The following is a 22,155-nucleotide window of genomic DNA, read 5'->3' as shown; positions in this document are numbered from 1 at the left end:
GAACAAAGCCTGTATCTTGCTAGATTAAGTTTTAGATTTAGATGCATGTTTTCACTGACTGCTTTTAATACTAACTTTTTATTCCTTTCATTTGGCATCACTTAATCCTATGTATATTTTGTTAATAAATCTGTTTTACTTTTACTATACACCAACTTTGTGCTGTTTAAAATGAATACACATTTCACCCCAGTTAATAACCTGCAATGTGCTTTTGTGTCTTTAGAGGAACGAACAAATTACACTGTTTCTCTGAATTGACCAGTAGAGGACTGGATGCTGCAGAGCACAAGGTTTGAGTAAACTTTTGGGAGTGTGTTAGGGGCACCTTGCTGGTTGTCACCAAGGTTGATGGAAGCCACAGTACAGCTGTAGCCAGGCTGAGGTGGTCAGAGCTGCTGAACCAGGGCTGTCTGTCTAGCACACAGACACCAAGAGTATGACTTGCATGTTGGTAGGCTGGTTGTGAGCTTCTCATGTTGGGATTTACAGCAGCAAAGCATTGTAAGGCACATAAGGTTGCAGGGCAAGTGGTGATACAACCCCATACTTATCTAGATTACACCCCAAACCCTGTCATACACCAGCAGTAACATTAAAAAACATGTTTCAGAGTAGCAGCCGTGTTAGTCTGTATCCGCAAAAAAACCAGGAGTACTTGTGGCACCTTAAAGACTAACAAATTTATTTTAGCATGAGCTTTCGTGAGCTAAAGCTCACTTCTTCGGATGCATAGAATGGAACACACAGACAGGAGATATTTATACATACAGAGAACATGAAAAGGTGGAAGTATGCATACCAACAGGCAGAGTCTAATCAATTGAGATGAGCTATCGTTAGCAGGAGGAAAAAAAACTTTTTGAAGTGATAATTAAGATGGCCCATAGAAGGTGTGAGGAGAACTTAACATAGGGAAATAGATTCAATTGGTGTAATGACCCAACCATTCCCAGTCTTTGTTTAGACCACAGTTAATAGTATCTAGTTTGCATATTAATTCAAGTTCAGCAGTCTCTCTTTGGAGTCTGTTTTTGAAGTTTTTTTGTTGCCATCAAAAACATGATTGTGATGTATACCACCTCCAAATCCCATCTCCTCCAGGGTCTTTTGGCTTCTCCCCTTGTGTTTGCCCACAGAAGCCTGATGGCAACACAATTTCCTAGGAGTGGACACCTCTTGGTTGGTAAGTTCCAGAAACGCTTTATGCTTTAGGACATCTCCTTAGATATTGTGTTCTCTTCTCTTTGGGGACATCTGTAAGCAAATGTTCACCCAACAGTAATATTAATAAAATGAAGTTTATTACTCACACCATAGTTTTGTCAACAGTTGTGTGATACAAAACCTAGGCTCCAGATATTTGGAGATGCTATTCCAATATCGTGTAATCCTGCTGCCTACTTTCTCCAAGTTACATTAAAAGTGCCTTATTTTAGTAAGGAGGATGCAGCTAGAACAATATTTGGCATCTAATCAGAAGATCTTATATAGACAGATTAAGTATAGATCAAACCTGTTTCAATGGAAAATCAGGTTTTCAACTAAATTATTTTTTTAATTGTCTTTTTATGAAAATGTTTGACATGTTGTCAAAATACTGAATGTTCAAAAACAGATTTTATTTTTTTCCAAAAAACAAACTATTTAAATTGAAAATGGCACCAAGGTTTATCATGGGAGTTGTGGTTTGGTTGCCTTATACTCTCATTCTTCTCTAAGGCCTGGGTTTTCTGACTGGACTACATTTCCCATGACATACTGTGGTAAGCACCCCCTATGAGGAAGCTCCTTCCCTCATGAAGAGAATTCATTTTTTCTCAAAACTATACATGTAAAACAAACCTGTTTTCTGACCAGCTCCAAGTGGTATATCAGAAACAGTGTGTTCTATGAACTAGGGAGGTTGGAGAATTGGGATCTTGTTGGAACTGGTCAATTTTTTTTAAATGAACATTTTTTCTTTAATTTTTTTTGGTAAAATTTTGTCAAATCGGTGACATCTGTTTCATTTTTCATTAAATTATTATTTTTCTGACTTATTTTAAAATGTTGAAAATGTTATCAAATAGTTGTTGAAATTCAATAACTATTTCAAGAAGTTTTTTATTTTTTTAATTGCGAACATCTTTGAAAAAAGGGGTCTGATTTGAATCCTTGAAAACAAAAACTACTTTGAGTTTTTGACATTCTTTCCAAAATTATTTTTTTTTCTTTTTCAACTGTCTCTAGTTCAAGTTCTAATACTGACTTATGGTGTAGAAACTGGAGAAAAGCAACAGTACCCCGTGACTGAAAAGCCTGGTAATTCAAATTAACTCCTTTATTAACTCCCACAGGTGAACTGGTGTCTTCTAAATATGCAGCACAATGCTGCTGCTGCAGCAGAAAAGTTAATTCAGAGAAAGTTACTTGAGTTGTGTCAGGACTTTGGCAGGCCAAGCACAAATATTTGTTTAGTATACACTCAAAACATGAAAAGATTGGTGAACTTCTTTGAAAGAAATTGGCCTCAAAGGGGCTTGATTCAAGAGATGAGCGATGACTGGTGGGTTTTAGATACAACACTTAACATATGGTGAAGGCTCAAATTCACTCCAAAGCAACATTAGCATTGTATATTAAATAAGTCAGTGATGTCTGTTTTCCAGTGGGCAGATGTTCACATGACAATTACTGCAACTGGCATCACAGGTGCTACTGGTTACAGGTGAGGCATATTGGTGGAGGTCTAATCCACAGCAGCCATTACAGTATTTGCTCTGTACGAAGAGGACTTGGTTAGTGGTTTTCAATATGGCACTTTCACAAGCACTAATTGCATTCCCATCTCTTTTTTTTAAAGTGTGACAACAGCAAATACTCAATTATCTCTTTTTTACAAACTCTCTCTGCTTTACCTCAGATTATCTGTAAACTAACAGTCATCACAATAAAACAAGCATCAACAAAACTGGATAATGGATAAGACATTAAACCCACAGGAAAGAAAATGAGTATTTAAATTGAGGAGACATCAAAAATCTGAATATAGAGATGTTTAGCATCAAGTCTACAACAAGATGAGACAAGAAGGAATTCATCAACAGAGGTTCGCTCTGAGTGGAATGGCACAGTAAAAAAGACAAGGAGAACTGACTTCAACCTAAGTTGTTCTTTGAAGAAAGGAAATTGTCAAAATTAGCAACTGTCTCCTTCATGATTTACTGCAGTGTCATCAAGGCAACAGAAAAATGTGTTAGAATAAAACATCAAAGAAATGCTGTAAAGAGTATAAGGCTGAGGTAAGTAGAATTCTCCCTGTGAGATGCATCAAGCCTTAAACATTCATAAAACTATCTTTTGACTTGTTTAATTTTTAAGCTATTAGTCTGCACTCTTAGATATAGACATTTTTGTTGCCCTTTGGAGGGAGACAGACAGACACTTATGAATAGCCATTTCCTTAATAATGGTACAGTATTGGAGTAAATTACAATTCAGGCTGCAAAAGCTGGCCCTAAACAGCTATCTTAGCAACGAATGTCTGTCTGTCCCCAGTATACATGTTGCCCATCCTCCTAGTACCTGAGTGCCTAACTTTTTTAGGCACCTAGAAAATAACTGGAACAACAATGGGATCCACAAAGCCTGAGTTAGTTGTTAGGCTCCTTATAGAATTCATGGGGTGAGATAGGAGCCTAAGAGTGGGATCCACAAAAGCCAGCATGATAGGTAGGGAGCTGCCTAAACTAGCCAATAGGAGATTCTGAGGAGAGAGCTGTGTCCTAAGCTCTGCTCCTCTCACTGCCTTAGGCACCTAAGCCCCAGGGAGGCACCTATAGCTGCTTGTGATCCCCTCTTCTGGAGCCAGAAGGCTTAGGCACCTACGTTGTTTCTTGTGAAAATTCCATAGCCCAGTGGTTGGGGTATTCATTTGAAAGATGGAAAACTACTTCTCTTCAGACAGAGAGGGAAATTGAATGGGGTCTCCAGTGTCCTGTGAGTTTCTTAATCACTGGGCTAAAGCTCGTAAGGGAGGCATCCCCCGCTCCTGGCTGTTTTATGTGACATTTAGGGTATCTCTAAACATGCCTACTGGATTGGATGATAGACATACCTGTCTTTCCCTGGTTTGAAGATCCCATGGAATTTAGGCATGAGATAGGTAGCTGCCTAACTAGAGTGAGGAAGCAACATTTATGCCTAGAGGCAGAAACATAGGAACCAACCAAACAGAGGTTTTGTGGATTCCACCAGTGCCTAAAACTCCCCCAAAGGGTCTGAACCTAAGTGACTTGCCCACAATCACAAAGGAAGTCTATGATAGAACAGGGAATAGAACCTGAGTTTCCCAAATGCTACACTAATGCCCTAACCACTGGACCATGCACAGCACAGTTTGTATTTACTCTGAATGTTGGTAACGTGCTTAAAAATCATAGCAACTATGGTGTCAAATATCAGGTTAGACCCATGTCTTTCATTGTCAAGATAAATGACTGACACATTAGCCACAGATTCCCCAGCACCACCCCAGAAATGTCTCACCTATTCTGAGCCTGACTCTGCTTTCATGACCCCAGTGTGATTCCATTAACTCATTGGCAATGGAGGTTATCCTACTTTACATGAGTGTAAGTGAGAGAAGAATCAGTGCCTTAACTGAAAACAGGTAGCTAATAATGCTTTGCTCTTAGACCCTCTTCTGAAGCCAAATGAAATCATTGTAAAAACTCCCAGTGACTTCCTTGGCCTTTAGGCCCTTATTGAAGCATGCTTTTTCATCTGCCATTGGTGTCTCAATTTTACAAACATGGTGCTATTCCCAGTTCTGCAAGAAATTCTCTTTTGCCAATGTTGTTCTTTGGTCACTGCCTATGTAAACAGATGTATAACCCCCTACCCCCTTTCTGGACTAGGAAGTAGAGGTAACCATTTTTTCCAGGTCCTAGAATATCCTTTCATTTTGAAATGTGAGGTCAGGCCAATTCAGAGGTCAGTGATGAAAATATATCCTATTGCTATATTTTCCCCCTCCTTGGCTTCTTTGACAGAATTAAGTGTAATTTTCAAGTAATGCCCTTTCTTTTAGTTTCTTTTTATTTCTGATAAGAAATGCTGCTTCTTGAATCAATGTCAAGATCTCCCTATGTTTCAAATGTCACTCTGGTGTCTACCTTTGTTAATGGTAAGGGGAGACGCAGGAACACTGGAAGCTGAACACATTTTAAGACATAGCTTTTAATCTTGTATATATTCAGATTAATCAAAATGTTCCAAAAACATTCTAGTTGCTACTGAGACTTAACCCTGCAAATTTGAAAGCAGGAGGCTTTCCCAGAAAACCATGGGCACTGAAGGTCAAAGTTTACACAACCCTCTCAAGTATAAAGATCCCCATCATGTGATTGAGCCTCCATTATATGCAGTTTCAAACTGCAGGAAGGTCACTGAGGGTAAGTAGCAGCTTTCTAGTTCTTACTGCCCCTGATACTGACTGATCAAACAGCCCAGTTCCCAAACAGTAAGAAGGTGCTTAACTGATACATAAATCCATAAGTTAACACCAGCCTTTTCTGGGTGGAATAATATAACAATTTATAATCAAATGCCAGTAAGTTTTTTTTGTTTGTTGTTTTTTCAGAAAAATAAAAAAACCCCTTTTCTCCTAAACTAATACCTCCCTTTAAAGGTACGTGCTGCTTCAAAGCTTGCCAAGATACTGTGCAAGATGCTTGTGTGTTTTAGGATGACTCCAGAGCACCCAAAAAACAGGAGACTGCCTGCTGTAAAGACATGAACGAACAAACAAACAAATGCCACCATTCACATATCCTCCCCAGCCCCTAGTGGGGATTTGACTTTTCCTATCACATGCATGACTACCCCCTATTGTGGCACAACTGCATCACAATATTTAATAACAGACATTTAGATTACGAACAAATAATTTCAAGATAGGTAGCCAGAGGCTCTCATGCCTCGCAAATATATTTTCTCCTTTTATTTCTTAACAGCATGTGGCCAGCTAAAATAATTCTGCAGGCCCTGTTATCTTTGGTATTTATCTATACTAAAGTGTTTAACTATAGATGCGTATGGCAAGGATTTAGGGTTTTGTATTTCCCAGCATCTCTTAATTGAGCAACAAAACACATTGCTAAATACTTTGTTGCTCCTCCATTGAACAGCATTATCGACAGACTGACCAGTGAGATGTAGTTTAGATCCACACTAAACATTACAGAAAGATGATGACCCATAGCCCAGTTTACTGAAACCCAACAATGACACTTGTCTATAGTAGAATATGTGTTTCAGAGTTAATGTTTCATGAATAGACAGGTTAGCTGTTTGTTCTCGCCCTTACAGACTTCTAGGTTTGTGAGTCACCGTTGTGTAAAAGCTCCCTTAGCACTGGTGTACTGTAACTTTAGCATAAAGGAAGGAACATTACTGGTGAACTTTTAAACATAGTTAGCAAAAGGAGAGCGAGTGGGTGTAGTGGTTAGAGCATAGGCCTTGGCATCAGGACTCCTGGATTCTATTTAGTACAACCACTGACTGGCTATGTGGGAGTTACTTCAACTATTTTACCATTATTGGTACATATCAAATAAGGATGTTAACTTTAATTGAGTAAAAGCACAAAATACTGCAGCGTTGAAGTAGCTTCTTTGTGCTTAAAGATGAAGCTAGAAACCAGTTTTGCTGTTACAACCCTGATTTTTTTTCCTCCTGTTCCTGCTTGCCCCCCACCATGTCCAATTTCCTCAGAAACAAACTAATCTCACTGCACTTTCACATGACACATCTCCTCCAAACATAGAATTTTTCTGAGAAGTCTTGAGAAAAATCAGAAAATTTAGTTTAAAAAATATGGTTATTTAAGTGGGCTTTTTGTGGGCTTTTTCAACATTTTACTAACTTTGGCTCAGACCTCCAAAATGATTTTGCTGATAAACCTGATCTTTATTTTGTTTTTTAGTCTTGCTGAGGGGAGTTGACAAATAGTTTTTGGTTTTTTTTGTCCCCCCCCCGCCCTTAGGGAGTGGTGAGGGGTTATTGTGGGGAGTCCAAAGACAGATTGTCTAAAGAACTTGCCATGGACTGCATATACCCTACACTGAGTTAAGCAGGGACGAAACTAACTAGTACCCATTAGAGCAGGGGTAGAAAAAGAAGACAGTACCTCTAAGGAAAAGAGGAAATTCTCTGTCTCAGCCCGATCAGAAATTAGGCTCAGGATTCAACTATAAGGGTCAGGGTAAAGGGAGAGAGATGGGCTGGGGGTAGCAAACTTGGGTGCTCACTGGAGAGATGGTACAGAGCCATGAACTTTGGCCTCAGAAAGAGGGGTGGGTGTGTACAGAATCAGGACAAGGAAGTGTGATGCATGACTTGGGCCATGACAGCTCTATAGAACATAGAAGTCGAGCTGGAGAGGAAGGCAAGAGCATGGGGGCAGGGTCATTTGAGAAGGGGAGTGCAAGAGGGAAGGAGACATGGAAGGGAGGTACAGATGACAGTATTATTACTACTTGTATTACAGTAGTGCCCTGAATCTGGGGCTCCACTCTGCTGGGTGCTGACAAATCATATAACTGAAACAAACTTCCTTCAAAAGTTACAAGTGAAAGTGGAGCTAGTAAAAAAAGCTATATTTCCCATGAATAATTCATTTCAACCTTTTCCTAGACTTTTGATTTCTAATGAAAAATGTTCAGGTTTTGATTTATAGACTTTTTCTTCCCTCCTCATCTCCTCCCAACCCACACTGGAAAGGGTGTGTATGTGGGTGGGGGGGGGCGTCCTAAAAACAGCAGACCAAAATAATCTGGCTTTCAAAACTGAAAAATCAAATTGCTTGGCTTTTGGTTTTTCGTTGAAAAAACAGAAAACTTCAGCTAAAACAAAACATTTCATCAAAATGTAATTTAGTTCAAAAAGCCCTTTTTCATCAAAAATGTTTTGATGAAAAAAATCTCAATCAACTGCAGCTTAGAATGTGTCTCCATGACAGAGAGCAACCACCTCACAATGATAGTTTCTTTACAAATATTCTCTGTTTAGATCCCACCACTTCCATATCAAAATGCCTGAAACTGAACAGTACATGGCCTGATTGCCTTCTATGATGAGATAACTGGCTCTGTGGATATGGGGAAAGCAGTGGCCGTGCTCTACCTTGACTTTAGCAAAGCTTTTGATACGGTCTCCCACAGTATTCTCGCCAGCAAGTTAGAAAAGTATGGTTTGGATGAATGGACTATAAAGTGGATAGAAAGCTGGCTAGATCGTTGGGATCAATGGGTAGTGATCAATGGCTCGACGTCTAGCTGGCAGCCAGTATCAAGCGGAGTGCCCCAGGAGTTGGTCCTGGGCCAGTTTCGTTCAATATCTTCATTAATAATCTGGATGAGGAGATGGATTGCACCCTCAGCAAGTTCAGAGATGACACTAAACTGGAGAGTAGAGATAGAGTCCAGAGTGACCTAGACAAATTGGAGGATTGGGCCAAAAGAAATCTGAGGAGGTACAACAAGGAGAAGTACAGAGTCCTGTACTTAGGATGGAAGAATCCCATGCACTGCTACAGGCTGGGGACCAACTGGCTAAGCATCAGTTCCCCAGAGAAGGACATGGGGATTACAGTGGACGAGAAGCTGGATATGAGTCAGCAGTGTGCCCTTGTTGCCAAGAAGGCTAATGGCATATTGGGCTGCATTAGTAGGAGCACTGCCAGAAGATCCAGGGAAGAGATTATTCCCCTCTATTTGGCACTGGTGAGGCCACACCTGAGTATTACGTCCAATTTTGGGCCCCCCACTACAGACAGGCTGTGGACAAATTGGAGAGTGTCCAGCAAAGGGCAACGAAAATGATTAGGGGGCCAGGGCACATGACTTATGAGGAGAGGCTGAGGGAACTAGGCTTATTCATTCTGCAGAAAAGAAGAGTGAGGGGGGGATTTGATAGCAGCCTTCAACTGCCTGAAAGGGGGTTCCAAGAGGATGAAGGTCGGCGGTTCTCAGTGGAGGCAGATAACAGAACAAGAAGCAATGGTTTCAAGTTGCAGTGGGGGAGGTCTAGGTTGGATATTAGGAAACACTATTTCACTAGGAGGGTGGTGAAGCACTGGAATGGGTTACCTAGGGAGGGGTGGAATCTCCATCCTTAGAGGTTTTTAAGGCCTGGCTTGACAAAGCCCTGGCTGGGAGGATTTAGTTGGTGTTGGTCCTGCTTTGAGCAGGGGATTGGACTAGATGACCTCCTGAGGTTTCTTCCAACTCTAATCTTCTGTGATTCTTTGTCCTTAGCCATATCCCTTCCAACACTTTTTCTCTGCCTGACTCATGTTACTTATATTACCTTTGCCCTGAAAATTGAATAAAATATGCAAATATTAAAATAATAAGTTACCAAGAGATTATAAAATGCAATTCCCTATGCAAGGGATCCATTACCAATATGTTAAAAAAAAACAAAAAAAAAACCCGAGGAGTCCTTGTGGCACCTTAGAGACTAACCAGTTTATTTGGGCATAAGCTTTCATGGGCTAGAACCCACTTCATCAGATGCATGGAGTGGAAAATACAGTAGCAGGTAGAAATACACAGCACATGAAAAGATGGGAGTTGCCTTACCAAGTGGGAGGTCAGTCTAATGAGATAATTCAGTTAACAGTAGGATACCAAGGGAGGAAAAATCATTTTTGTAGGGGTAATGAGAGTGGCTCATTTCAAACAGATGACAAGAAGGTGTGAGTAACAGTAGGGGGAAATTAGTATGAGGCACATTACATTTTGTAATGACCCATCCACTCCCAGTCTTTATTCAAGCCTAATTTGATGGTATCCAGTTTGTAAATTAATTCCAGTTCTCCAGTTTTACATTGGAGTCTGTTTTTGAATTTTTTTTGTTTAAGAATTGCCACTTTTAGGGAGACTGAAGAGTTATCCTACTGGTTTTTGAATGTTATAATTCCTTATGTCAGATTTGTGTCCATTTATTCTTTTGCGTAGTATGCTGTAGTATGTTAATATAGTTGAAAGTACAAACTTGCATAGCCTACATATGCTTATATTAACTCAGAACATCATATCAACACACTTCATATCACCAATCTATAATTCCATTTCTATTAATAAATTACTATTTTGCTCCACCAAAACATCATACTACAGGAAAATGTATCAAATTGGCAAAAATCAGTGTAACCTGGGATTACATTCCTTTGGAAATCTTTACTACACATTTAGTAAAAGGTGTCAAAACTACTTTGGAGGCGTTCAGACGTTGCAATAATGAGGGGTAGAGGTATATAGGAATGTAGTAAAACAAACTGCTTATTTCCATTAAAGAACAAAGTCAGCAAAATTAAGGTTAGGTGGATAGTATATGTGAAAAATGAAGGGAGGAGGGTAGCTCCCTTTTATGGACCCAGCCAGCCAGTAGCTATAAAATCTCTTAGTAGCTGTTCTCTACTTGCTTTACTCACTGTGATGTGTAGGTAAAAGGAACTGAGTGGACACTTGGCCAAAAGAGCCAATGGAAAGGCTAGAACTTCTTAAAATTGAAACAAGACTCCCCTTTTGTCGGTCTGTGGTTGTTCTCCCAGAGTGAGGGGACAGGAAAAAACTATACTGTAAGAAGCTTGGGGCCAGGTATGAAAAAATCATCAGGATCATGCCTAGAAGCTTTTCATTTTAAACCCCAGATATGTAAGTAGATCAGGAAATGTCTAGGAAGACGCAATTAGGTTTATCCCTTTTATTTCTTTATGACTTCTGGACTCCTGTGTGCTAACCCCAAATGCTTTTCTTTTTCTTCTAACATTTAAGCTGGACCTCAGGAAATGATGATTAATCCTTGAAGGGTTTTGTTTTTACATCTAGCAATAGCCTGAGTTTCCAGATGTATTTTCTTTCTTTTTGGCTTTAATAAAATTTACCTTTTTTAAAAAACAGGATTGGGGTTTTGTGTCCTAAGAGGTTTGTGTACATGTTATTTAATTAGCTGGTGGCAACAGCTGATTTCCTTTTTCTTTCTCAGCTCTTCCCCGGAGGGGTGAGGGGCGGGGGGAACAGAAGCGAAAGGGCTTGAGGGTACCCCACAGGAAGGAATTCCCAAGTGCGCCTTCCTGGATTCTCAGAGGAGTTTTGCACTTGGGTGGTGGCAGCATTTACCAATCCAAGGTCAGAAAAAAGCTGTAACCTCTGGAGTTTAATACAAGCTTGGAGTGGCCAGTATTAATTGTTAGAGTCCTTGCAGGCCCCACCTTCTGCACTCGAAGTGCCAGAGTGGGGAATCAGCCTTGACAGTATATATCAAGTAAGATGATAGCAAGTAATGGAGGATTATACAGGAGGGGGAATTGTCTGTATCCCTTAATTGTTTGAGATAATATTGTCTAGTGCATGCAGTGTATTGGGTCTCAGCACTGACTGGTTCCTGCCACTGACTGGATATGTGGCCTTTGTGAAATCACTTATCTTCAGTGCCTCATCTTACTCACCTGTAAAATAGTATTGACCTACCTCACAACAGTTTGTGGAGATTAACTACTTAATGTTAGTAAGGCACCTCACAATTATTCAATGAAAAGTGCAATCTAAATGCAAAACATTAGTATTTCATTAACAAGGATAAAACACTTCATGGCTTTTTAACAGCTGTAGAATAAAAAAACCCAACAAAAACAACAGTAAGTGAAATCCCACCAAAGTCAATGCCAACACACCTATTGACTTTGGGTCCAGGATTTCACCCAGTGTAATTTGTGTGGTGTGTTAGAACTCCAGTAGATCACACTTTCAGCTTTAATTATGTTTAAGAAGGTTTAGCTTGAAAATTATTAATACAATTAATACAATTAATTATTAGTACTTTAAAAAAATAACTGTAATGTGATCTTGATGTAAATAAAGTCCCTTTTCATTAATCAAATCAAGTAAACAAACAAAAATGTTAAGAAAATATTAAGTCTTCCTATTAAAAACTCCTGGTAAAGAACTCCAGTAGTTACATACATACTGCACCTCTTGTCACACATATGCCAATCCATCTTCCTCAAAATGGTCTAGTTAGCATGTTCCACAGTTCTACCCAGCTAACTGATCAGCTCAGAGCTGATCATGTAACTCTAGGAATTTGCATTTAAGTGCAAATTCCTACACTTAAATTATGTTTTGTTGGGAAAGCCTCTACTTTTCTGTGAGATGTACCCCAGACTTGAATACAGCAGTGGCTCCAGACACCAGCGCTCCAAGCACATGCCTGGGGCGGCAAGCCATGGGGGGCGCCCTGCCGGTCTCTGCAAGGGCGGCAGTTGGGCAGCCTTCGGCTGCGCACCTGCGGGAGGTCCACCGACCCGTGGATTCGGCAGCAATTCGGCGGTGGGTACACCGAAGCTGCAGGACCGGCGGGCCTCCTGCAGGCAAGCCGCCAAAGGCAGCCTGCCTGCCGTGCTTGGGGTGGCAAAAAAGCTAGAGTCCCCCCTGCTTGAATACTCCTGGAACTGTGGATCTCTCTCAAAGTGGAATTCACTTTTAAAATACAATCAGTGGTTCTTGGGTCTGCCCATATGGAGCTCATTGCAGGATCAGAACTGAGAAGAAGAATGGTCTAATGGCTAAGATTCTTCCTGGATCTGGATGCAGTTCCTGGTTCTGCCACAGACTTTCTGTGTGACCTTGGGCATGTAAGTTAGTCTCTCTGTACCTCCGTTCCCCCTCTGTAAAATATGAATAATACTTTTAGGGGTGTTGTTGAGAGTACATTCATTACTGATGGTGAGACATTCAGATATGATAATGGGAGGCCATAAGTATCTAGAGAGAGAACTCAATTTTTAAAAGGTTCTCCATGCATCTGTTTATACCTGAATCCCACCCCTACTAAAATATATTCTTTAAAGGCCTTATTACTATAAATTCTTTGGCCACCATGGTATCCTCATCTTCCTCTATCCATTCACATTCTTCTTTTGTTGAAGAATGTTTTTATACGACTCCTTTTCCCCTCTGCACTAGTATTCTTTTTAAGACCAAAGCCCTTCAGACTTCAATCTTCTCTTTTTCTTCTGACACTTGAGCAGAAGATAATGCAAATGTCTTGGCAGGTCTTGTGATCTCCAAGTCAACAATCTCGTATGCTGTTGAGGTGCATTTTCTTATTATTATTATGCTTGGTATCACCAACTGATGCCTAGAGACAACCTGCTTTTTCCTTTCCTTTTTTTTTTGTTTTGTTTTGTTTGCCAGGTACTGACTTTGAGAAAACATGAGTGGCACAATACTGTATGTGATTTATGCAATTTTCCACTCGCTTTCTGTATGAGTTTTTTCTCTTCCAATAGCCCTTTAAAAAAAACAAAACCGAAAACTCCTTGGGTCAGTTCTTAATCGTATCTCTCTTCCCCCCTCCCTCCTTAGTGCTTATCCAGGGGTTTCAGCTGGCTTTTCCCTAACAGCCATCTAACTCCAGTACAATTGCTGTGTGTGTTCATTTCAAACAAGCGACAAGGTCAGAATGCAAGAACATGGTGTTATACTAAGTACAAAGGATTTGTTTTTCATTGTACTACAATGAATTAATCAAATGTAAAGCACATTTCTCTCCTGAAGTGTGATAAGGAAGGGCGGCTCAGTGGCTGGGTGCTAGTTGGGGACTTTGGAGACTCAGGTGTAGTTCCCTGCTCCATCACAGACTTCAGATGTGATTTTGGGCAAGTCACCTAGCCTCTCTGTGCCTCAGTGCCCCCATCTGTACAATGGGACAATACTCTTGCCATACCTCACAGGGCAGTTGTGAGGATAAATACATTAAAGATTTTGAGGTGCACAGATACTGTGGTAAAGCTATCTACGTCGATAAGAAAACACTCACTTACCCTAAAAAGAAGAGTTTGCTTATTTTTCTGTGCCCTGAAGACTGAAAGTTCACAAAGTAAGAATCCTTAATATGTAGAACATAGTTTAAAACAAAATGTTCAGCTGCAACTGCCATTTATTACTGTGTCTCTGTCACTGAAAAGTGACCTTACTAGAGATAGTGGCCCTGTGAGAAACGAATATTAAGGATTCTAAAATACTTGTACCCTACTTTAATACCAGATTTTAACACTCAACAAATAAGTGTTAATATTTGCAAAAGCATTCAGTATTTTAAACATTAAAGTTTTCTTCCTTTTGATGATTATGAAGCTAGTAACAAAACAGAATTTAAAACTGGTTTACATTAATCTCTCATTATGCCCATATCATAATACTGCTTTTCAGCAAGGTGGTTCAAATATTTCATAGCTTATACATGGAGAGAAGGTGCTCTGACTTTTTGAGATTTCAGACTGCTAGACTGTGAAAACAGAATGCAGTTTTCTTTTCAGCGTATGGGAAGGAGTCATACGATGAACTGGGAGGCTTACAGTGAATCTTATCCTTTAGCTGTTACAACAGCTTGGGGGGGGGGAATAGCTTAGTGGTTTGAGCATTGGCTTGCTAAATCCAAGGTTGTGAGCTCAATCCTTAAGGCAGCCACTTAGGGATCTGGGGCAAAAATCAGTATTTGGTCCTGCTAGTGAAGGCAGGGGGCTAGACTCACTGACCATTCCTTTCCAGTTCTGAGATATTTAATAGGCTATTTATAAATGAGTACACAATCATATCAATTTGCTTAGCATTAATATTTGAGCCAACCATTTTTTAAGTGGGAAAGTGAATAATGTTAAAAACTAAGGATTAACAGAGGAAATTGATAGTGAGTAGAAAAGGTAGAGTCAGTGTAACACTGAAAAAGAGGCTCAGTTTTAAGTTACACCAAGTTGTATGCTTGGTAGAATCCTGACTTTTAGAATGATTATGGGGTTGGCCAATGCCTTCATAAATTCTGGGGTTTGAATAATCACGAGTTTCAGTCCCTGCAGAGGTTAGTGCCTCTCAGAAGTGGTGCTTCAGTCAATGTAACCCCAAGAGGATGTAATAGACCAGGGGTAGGCAATCTATGGCACATGTGCCGAAGGCGGCACGCAAGCTGATTGCCTGGGTCTTGGCCACTGGTCCGGGGGGCTCTACATTTTAATTTAGTTTTAAATGAAGCTTCTTAAACATTTTAAAAACCTTATTTACTTTACATACAACAATACTTTAGTTATATATTATAGACTTATAGAAAGAGACCTTCTAAAAAGGTTAATATATTACTGGCATGCGAAAACTTAAATTAGAGTGAATAAATGAAGACTCGTCACACCACTTCTGAAAGGTTGCCGACCCCTGTAATAGACCTTTAGTTAGCCTGAGTTTTGGTTAACTGGAGTCCAAAGAACTGGGATTGCATTGCAGATATGCCTTTACGTAGTATACACGTGGCCTGATCCAACTCCCATTGAAGTCAATACATGTCTTCCTACTTACTTCGGTGGGAACCGAATCAGGCCCCTCTAGAATATGCTGTGAGAGATAAGGATGGTGAAACCCACCATCAACCTTCCCTACCATCCTGAAACATCTGTGGATTCTTTAAAGCTTCACTGTGAACTAACAGGAGTGTAAAAGTCTACTGAGACAAAATGGAAGGCCCAATGCAGGTTGACATGGCAAAACTAAATGAGAAATAATGAATAAGCAGGATTTTTTTTCCTGTTAGCGGCAGAGGAGGTAGAAGCAAAATCATTCTGGAACAGCTCTCAGTTAGTTCAAAATTGTATTTCTGTAATAAAATATTTTGCTCTTCTCCAACACCTTAATCTGAGGCTCCTTAAATAGTTGACGTAATTTCAAAACAGGGTTTAATAATTACCTCCTAATTCAGCTGCAAAACCAATGGGTATTTTAGTTATCCTAAAAGAATTTATGATGATAATTATGTTTATGTTGATCATTAAGAAAGAATATTTCACACTAGAGAGATGTAGTAATAAAGAGAACTAGAATTACTTATCTACACCAATTAGTGATTTCATTTCAGCTATATAAATCCCTTTCATCCTATTTACATGAGGATATAAAAATGATAAGGTGGGGGTATCCACCTTCCTACATTCTGTGCCCAATAAGGCCAATGCTTGTAGTGTTCTTAGTTGTCTCTTAATGTTTTACTCATCCCACATAACTCAGATTTTCTCCATCTGCTTGGAACCTAATTTAAATTAGAATTAAATTCAAAATTAAAAAACACATGCACTCACACAATGAACTATCTAAATGCTAGCAGCTTTACCATACTTGGTCCTCTCACAGCAATTACATTTATAAATAGTTGTGCATGGAGAAGTTGATAAAACAAAGAATATTTCTATTGCATTCCAAGGAGTTCTCTTTCCCATGTAGACACCAGCTTGAGGGGACCTGCAAATCTGTAGAATTTGGAGAAGAATCTTCTTCATTGTATGTAAGAGGCTGGAACCAATTGAATGCATTTAAAAAACTGAAACAAAACAAATCTCGCCTTCCCTGAATCTTTGCTAATTTCCAGAATTGAACAGTGTCCCTTTATGAATTATTTCTAATGGTGGGTTTTTGATTAATCATTGGCCAATTTGTCTACAGTGGGTTGGAACCTCAGCTGCTGTAAATTGTTGAAGCTCCATTGACTTCATTGGCTCCATACCTACTTTCACTAGCTAAAAATCTCTGCACTTCGAGATTCTGGCCAGAAGTGCCAAAATACTCAAGCGTAACTTTTGTGGTGGTTTTGTCCTGACCAGAATTGGGAAATACCAGAAATCTAATAAGACTTTGTTTCGCTGAAATTTCTGACCTAGTTTTGCAAGATCCAAGCTTAAAGACCTCAGATAAAGGTGAGTATGAGTCCTTGAGTGGTTATCCAAACCAGACCCAAACGCCAAACATCTTGAGGCTCAATCATTGTGGTGGGGTGGGGCCAATAATGACCTGAAATATAGATGATGAAACAAAAAAGTTTAACATACATGAAGAGGCTGAGAGAGGAAAATGATGATCATATCTTGATCTGTAAATGTATCTATTTTAACTGGGATCAGGCAAAGGGTACTTGTTTTACTTTTTTATAATTTTTGGATCCCATTCTTTAAAACATTTGTATCATTCCAAAAGATTTTCCCTATTCACCTGTTCTATAATATTTATCGTATGGCTTCATGTGAGTCTGTGTTCCATGAAGTAGCATTTTACCTCTTCCAAGATGATATTTTACTGCTTTTGAGATGGTGAACAATATTGTATGTTAATATTAAAATGCCTCTGGATATATTCAGAAAACTCCAAGTCTAATCAGTGTTTTTGTTGTGGGTCAAAGTTAGGTGCACCTTACCAATCTAAAAGATATATTTTTAAAGAGCTTTGAAATCACATTTTCCTGCCTACAAACAGAAGGATACTGCCAGCAGGACCCCTGTTTGCAGACAGGAATCCAGTCTCATAAATTATCACCAGCCTGCATAGTAATGAGTCCATTTATATGGAAATAGATGCACTACTATTCTTTTGCTGGCTCTCAAGCAATTCATGAACTGCTTTTCACATTATGAGAAGTGCTTCATGAATCAGATGAAAAACAAAACTGAGACACTGGTAATTTTCAACTTCCTTTGATAAATACCACTCTGAACATGAAAATGGCGAAAGAGTCAAGAGGTGTAAGACCGAAGGAAATGTAAGTGATAATAATGTCAATGGAATCAAATGCTGTCACAGGATAATGGTCTCCTCCTCCTAGGTTGAGTTATACAAATGCAAAGATGAGCCATTTATCAAAAAATAAACAATAAGCCAAAGCAGAGATGTTTTATTTTCGCAGCGGGAGATCCAGTTTATCCTGGGATGATGATGACCTATAAGTGATTTTAGGAATTAAAATCAGTGGTTACTAGGACATTGGCAGGGCAGGTACTTACTTAACTGCTATTCAAAATACAGTTTGATTTGCTTACAGAACCAACATATCTGTGTCTGTTGGTTATGTAACACACCTAATCATAAAAGGCCAGTTTAAGTTTAAACTGTTAACATGGCCAATTTTTCTTCCTAGCGCCTAAGCCTTTCCTTTCAAGCGGGTAGATGCCAATAACTACATGAGGCAGGAAAAAAGCAGCTGTTTTGTGTGTTACCCACAATTACATAGTAATAATGAGTTGTACTGTGATAGCCGAATGTGAGTTCATTTTATGAATTCTTTTTGACCATTGCACTTCAAAAAGTTAAGGGTGTATGTTCAGAGAGAGATTATGGCAGTGAAGTTTAAATTAATTCCATACTGGAATGCTCTTCATGTACTTCTAGGAGTTGGTAATTTGAAACTAATTTCAGATATTTGCTGAGCTGCTAGGAATCTGTCGTGCATAGTCTTCCACCTGCCAGGTTGGCTGGTTGCTCAATATCATGGTTAACTTTAGCAATTTGCATTATTCCACATTGGAAAATGACTATCAGAATATGTGATTAACATCATTTTAAAATATCACCATGCCAGTGTTACTAAGTCTTATGAGTTTACAGTATTGGGTGTTTATTCTTAAAGCCCCAGCTCTGCATACAAACCCCCGTTTTCATTTTAAAATAACAACAAAAAGAAGTCTCTAGCTCTCATGGTTGCACAGGAAAACTTGGACACACAAATCCTACAGGCATAAAAAACAGAAGGCAAATTGAAAGAACCAAACATACATTTATTTTGTTAAATCTCAATTTTAATGCATTCCCCTGACTTTTTTACTTTGGCCGGGCAAGACTGGCATGTACATATATGAATTCCTATTTGTGCCATTAAAATTCCCTCTTTTACATTTGGCATAAGGAGAAGTGAATGGATTCATTTTTTTTAAATCAGAGGATTTGTGGTGACATATAGAAGAACAAACTTGCCACAAGGGAGCTGGCCCTTGAAGATAGTCCAGGATTCAGCTCACTTCTGTAACACGGTCTCTGCAAAAAACTGTGGAATTCCAGAACTTGTTGAACAGCAACTATGGGAACTGTAAACTGTTAACCAACCATGTAGGGTATAGAAGGGCCTGTATTCTGTAGTCTGGGAGAGGTAGGGAGATGGCAGGATCTGCTGTAAGTCTCTCTGCCAAGGAGAAGATTAGGGAAGGGCAAGAATTCTGACATTTGCAAAGGAGCGAGTCTTGAGACAGAGGTCTGCAAACGGAGCTGGGCAAGATGCCTTGGGACGTGCTGGGCCAAGAATAACCTGGAAGCCTAATATACAAAAAGGGGTGGACCCCTGAGAAGTAAGGAGAAGGTTCACAAAGACACAGATAAGGAAGCTATAGCCCAGGAGGTTTGTTTTCTTTTGTTTGCCCTGGAAGAGGGAGTTCTTAGTTTGGCAGAAGGACTTAAGCTTCCTAGTGAGTGTGGAAACTGAATCACTGCCTGAAATTGTAAAGTGAGCTGCATGCTTCCAAAACCAACTAGTTTTTTCAGTCATTTTCTGAGCATCTAAGCTCTGATCCAGCACAGACCAGTAGGACCTTGTTGCATCAAAATGTACATTAATAAGTGTCATTGACAACTATTTCCCCTTTTAAAAGGAATAGAGAGGATGTATAAGGCAGGAAAGAAAATGGCATGAAAGTGGAGTTTTTTCTCACTATGTCAACTTTACCTTTTCTTGCCATCTGCTGTTTCTCCTTAAGGAAACACAATTCAGTGTGGAATGTACAGAAAGGCACTTTTAAAAAAAAAAAAAAAAGCCCTTGCAAATTGACAGTACATTTATTTATACACGTTTCACCCTGACTCACTGCACATCATCATGATACTCCCCAGGCTACACATAAAAAAACCAAAAGCTGACATAAATCAAACCAGATTTACTCCCTTCCATTTTTTTAAACGGATCCTCAGATTCCTGTGCTTGAGTGCCATATACACAGAACTTGCTTCTCCCCTCATTATTTCTTTAAGGGAATATTATTCCTAATATTATTCTCACTCTCTCTAGCTAACAATGTCTCATTCCATATATATTACAAAGTGTGATATAATTCTTTGTTTGGCTTCTCTGTTAGGGACTTGATTATTTTTTCTTTTGCAAGTAGTTTAGCATTTCATTTTTCTTTTCAAACTTTCCTGTCAATTCTTTAAGATACCAGCACCTATTAAACACTTGCGCGGATGTTTAAAAAAAATCCAGGTTATTAGAAGTTTCTAATCTGCAAAATATGTAGCCTAAACTTTTTTCTTATACACAGACATTGACAATGAAAAAATCCTCTCTGAATATTTTAATGGAAGAAGAGATTTTATGCAACATTTTCCAAAATAGTTTTTAGTAAACTGCGTCTTTGGGAATTTCCAGAATTTCACACATCAAAATACTTAAAAGATTTTCTATACTTGTACACTTCTTTTTGTAGGGAAACCTGGGGTTGGGCCAGCAGCTCTTTGCATCTTGCATGATCACACTATGCGTTTCAGAATGCATCTGACCTGGGGAAGCCAGGGAGCATATGAAATTAGGATTGAGCAGCCAGCTCAAGAAAATATATCAGATGATCTTGACAAATTATCAGATCTATGATTATCTAGAAGGGGGTGGGAGTGGAGGGTGACAGGAGGGTGGATGTATGTGGGGAGCAGCAGTTCTTGGGAAGCAGAGTGGGTCTTAGATTAGGTTAGCTAGAGTGGTAGGGAAAGTCAGTAGTGGGGAGGAATGGGAGGGAGTACAGAAAATGGAAAGCAGAAGGTCCAGGCATGATGAATGAGCTAGTGAAATGATCATACTGATCCTGATCCAAAATCCTTTGAAGTCAATTGAAAGTCTTTACTTCCAATTCTTGGGATCAGGCCCACTGAGAGGTGGAGAGCCAAAGCATAAATTGAGGGAATCTGACAGGCAGGTGCTGAAATCCCAGCCTGGTAAATGCTAAGATTAATGTTTGTCCAACACTTTGAAGATTAATTGGGCCAGATCCTCAGCCCTATTGAAGCCAATGAAGGTGTGCTGATTTACACCATCTGAGAATCTGGCCCCAAATGTGCTAAGTATTAAGTCAAGAGAATGACTCATAAACCTGTTTAGACTTGGAAAGAAGATATGTGGCTATAATTCCAATCAATGTTTTGTACTGTTGGATAGCACACGAATTCTGAGGTTATCGATATGATTCACTTAACACCCCTTTAAGTTGTTGTTGTTCCCTTTTTCCTAGCTCTCTGGTATGTTGAACATTGCCTAGATAGTCTTCTGGAAAGAATGAATCCAGGCCAAAAAAATAAAATAAAAATCCTTCTTTATACATACTGCCATGGACCAAAATGCTGACTTTGGTAGGAGCAAGATGGTACCATATAATTAAACTTGGTTTGTTTATAGCCAAAAACTTGAAACTGCACCGAAGCATTCTGTAGATTCATACACTAGTACTTCTAGTAAGCCAAACAAAATGCTTAATTGCTAATGTATAATTTTCAACTAGAGCTGAGTGACCATTTCAAAACTGGTCAAAAAGATGAAACATCAACATTTTCCATGGAATGGAAAATCTGTTTTTTGCTTTTTTAATTTAGAAATGTAGAAACATCTTGTTTAGAAATGTTAAGTTGAAACAAAACAACATTCTTAAAATACAAAAGTGTTTTTGATATTGTTGAACTGCATTCCTCTACTGACTTACAGGAGTTGTTGTTCTGCCCCTCCCCTTTACTCCTATGTGCAAAGCTCCAGGGCCAGACTACATCTCTGGTATTGCGTCCAGACTGCCATGATGCACCACACAGAGGAAATGCATGATAGCAAATGAAGTCCTCCGGGAAGCCTGGCCCATAGTAGAGAATGGGCCATGCTCGTAAGGCAATACACCATCGATAAATGCGGTTTTATTTTATTTTTCACTGATTTGAAAATAAAAGTTTTGGTTTAGTCACAAAAATGAAATATTCCAATCTGGGTTAAACTGATTCAATTAAATAGTTCATCTTGATTTTCTCAACTCTACTTTCAACAGTGTGCTTTTAGATTAGTGAGATTGAAGCTCTTTGTGTCGTTTATATAGTATCTGGCACAATGGGAATGATCTTGTAGAAGCTACTGCAATGCAAATAATAATTATAACAATATGAGATAGGCCCTATACTATTGTGATGGAATGTACCAGCCCCGCACTGGTCAGGCAGGTTAACCAATCATTGTGGGCCCAAAAGGCCATGCCCCCTCACCCTTGGTGGGCATGATCCCTGTGGAGAGAGC

General features: G+C 39.3%; 1 long non-coding RNA gene across 1 annotated transcript in view; it reads left to right on the top strand.

Moving 5' to 3' along the window:
- The first annotated feature begins 225 nt into the window (after positions 1 to 225).
- LOC120374339 overlaps positions 226 to 22,155 on the top strand; it is a 63,137-nt gene continuing 41,207 nt past the window's right edge. The window contains exons 1-4 of the long non-coding RNA XR_005586016.1: positions 226 to 293; positions 1,105 to 1,186; positions 2,233 to 2,304; positions 2,906 to 3,284. This is a non-coding gene — a long non-coding RNA (uncharacterized LOC120374339). The remainder of the gene's footprint in view (positions 294 to 1,104; positions 1,187 to 2,232; positions 2,305 to 2,905; positions 3,285 to 22,155) is intronic.

Source organism: Mauremys reevesii, linkage group 11 (assembly GCF_016161935.1).
Source record: "Mauremys reevesii isolate NIE-2019 linkage group 11, ASM1616193v1, whole genome shotgun sequence".
Lineage (NCBI taxonomy): Eukaryota > Metazoa > Chordata > Testudines > Geoemydidae > Mauremys > Mauremys reevesii.
Note: the sequence above shows the minus strand (reverse complement) of the source record. Positions and strands in the feature narration are given on the sequence as shown.